Here is a 2254-nt window from a genome sequence, read left to right on the forward strand (position 1 = left end):
TCTGCTGTTTAAATCTCTGAACTTCAATACAAGTTAAAATAAACTAGTCTTGGAGTCTTGGGAGGCAAACAGGTATATGCATCAGGACAACTGAATCTTCTAACGGACAACCAGGTCCAGGCTGAGTGTAGCTCTGACTAAGGGTTAGGCCCACTTGGAGGAAGGGTCATGGTACTTTCTGGAGGTGAAGGAAAACCTAGTCTTGGTTGATAAGCCTCAGGCTGGCTTGGAGCCATTCCAGGCTGAGAGGGAAGGGGCACAGCGTAATCAGTAGACTGAGAAGTTTGCGTAGTATAAGTTTGTGGAGGATAACTGCTTGCCTAGTAATGCTGTGGTGGTTGAACGGACAGTTGCTGAGGCTGACCAGAAAAGGCAAGAGCTGTGCCTGGGAAGTTAGCAGCTGGCCATATCCCTGGAACTGTTGAGGTTGCTGAAGTCCAGTCTGCTGACTACAGCTAGCTGAACACTGAATACCATACTGCTGAGGTTGCTGAGGCAGAGCCTGAGGCTACTCTCATCATAGCCAGCATGCTGCTGGTACTGAAAGTTAGACCTTCAATCTCACCTGCTTGTGTCTGGGCTCCTGTACACAAAGGCTGTTGGGCCTGAACTCCTGGTGGGTGAGCTGCTGAGGAGGAGGAGGAAGCAGTGCCGTTTGAAGTTCCAGAACAATCTTCAGCTGGAGCACTGGGTGGCCCTGAAACCTCATCATCTGCTAAGCCAAATGCTGACATAACATTTTTATTGATGTTTTCAAAGGATTTCAACCTGGTTTTTTTAAAGGATCAAACCTGACATACTTGCTCTCATAACTTGAGTAAACTGTTTACCAGAAGGTTCAGAAGCAGCAGGCTTTTCTTCTCTACCATCCACCATACCATTTTCAGGAATACTGGTGGAAGGTCCTGGTTCTCCAGGTGGTTCCAAGCTATCCAGTAAAAGATTCACTTTATTTAAAAGTTCTATCAGTTCTTGACAGAGATATTTCACTTGACTTGATTCAAGAGGTCTTGGGTGGCCAATAACAAAAAATGTCAGTTTAAATATTCTGCTATACTAGATTACAAAGGAATGGTCAGAACTATGAAAAATTATTATAAGATCTCCATCTTCATCTTTATACTTTATTATAACTTCATCTTTACTCAGAAGTTTTCCTCTGAAAACTCGTTGCATCATTAACATGAATTCATCATAAGTAATATCTTCACTGTGGATGGGAATTCGTCGAATATGTTCCCCAGTTTGAGCTTTTATAATGAACTTCCCACTTAGATTCAACCGTTCATTCATGGCAGACTCCAGGACTTCTATAGAGGTAACTCTAGAGAAAGACAACTTGCTAAGGCCACCACCTCTGCATGGATCACCCCTGACAGAGCCAAGGCGGGGCCACCGCCAGGATCTCAGAGGCAATGCTTAAGGGCTGCTCGCTTGCTGTTCTTCGTGGTCACTGCACTTAGTTTGTAGGCTCGCTGGGCCAGGTCAGTTGCATGAAAGCTCTGGCCCCTTACGTGTCAGGTGGGGGAAGGAAAGGGGGTGGGAGGAAAAAAAAAAGGAAAAAAAAGTATAACAATTCTAGTTCTTTTTACTTTTTACAAAATCTTTTTTGACCATTTTGAAAAATGTATTTAGTACAGATCTCACTACACAGATCAGACTTGTAGTGATTCTCCTGTTTTCAGCCTCCCAGATGCTGGGATTAAAAGTGTGTGCCACCACGCTCAATCTCTTTCCTGATTTTGATTCTGATTATATCATTTACTGCACTAGCCATGTGCGTTGGACTGTATTACGTAAACTTTCTGTGTCAAGTGATCTCATCTAAAAAATGGAACTAATAGTAATACGGTTGTTGTAAAGATTAACTCAGCATATAAATATTTTTCTATTTTCTGATATTCTCTTTAATCTTTTTTTCAGAGTGGTATAATTGTCAATGCATAGATCTTTTACTTCCTTTGTTAGATTCCTAAGTATTTCATTTTCTATGTTTTTGGATGCTATTTGAAGGGTGTAGTTTTCCTAATTTCTCTTTCAGTGAGTTTGTTGTTTGTGTACAGAAATGCTATTGGTTTTTGAGTGCTGTTTTTGTTTCTGACTATGCTACTGAATTTGGATGTTAATTTTTTTTGGTGGTTTTGGAGGACTTCTCTGTAGAGTATAATGTCATCTGTGAATAATAATAGTTAAACTTCTTTCCTATCCTTACTGCTTTTATTATCTTTTCTAATTGCTCTGGCTAATTTTTTCA

At 40.9% G+C, this 2254-nt stretch overlaps 1 pseudogene; it reads right to left on the minus strand.

Moving 5' to 3' along the window:
* Positions 1-137: 137 nt before the first annotated feature.
* LOC101581057 lies at positions 138-1293 on the minus strand (annotated as a pseudogene).
* Between the last annotated feature and the right edge of the window lie 961 nt (positions 1294-2254).

This window comes from Octodon degus, unplaced genomic scaffold, assembly GCF_000260255.1.
Source record: "Octodon degus isolate 3935 unplaced genomic scaffold, OctDeg1.0 scaffold00001, whole genome shotgun sequence".
NCBI lineage: Eukaryota > Metazoa > Chordata > Mammalia > Rodentia > Octodontidae > Octodon > Octodon degus.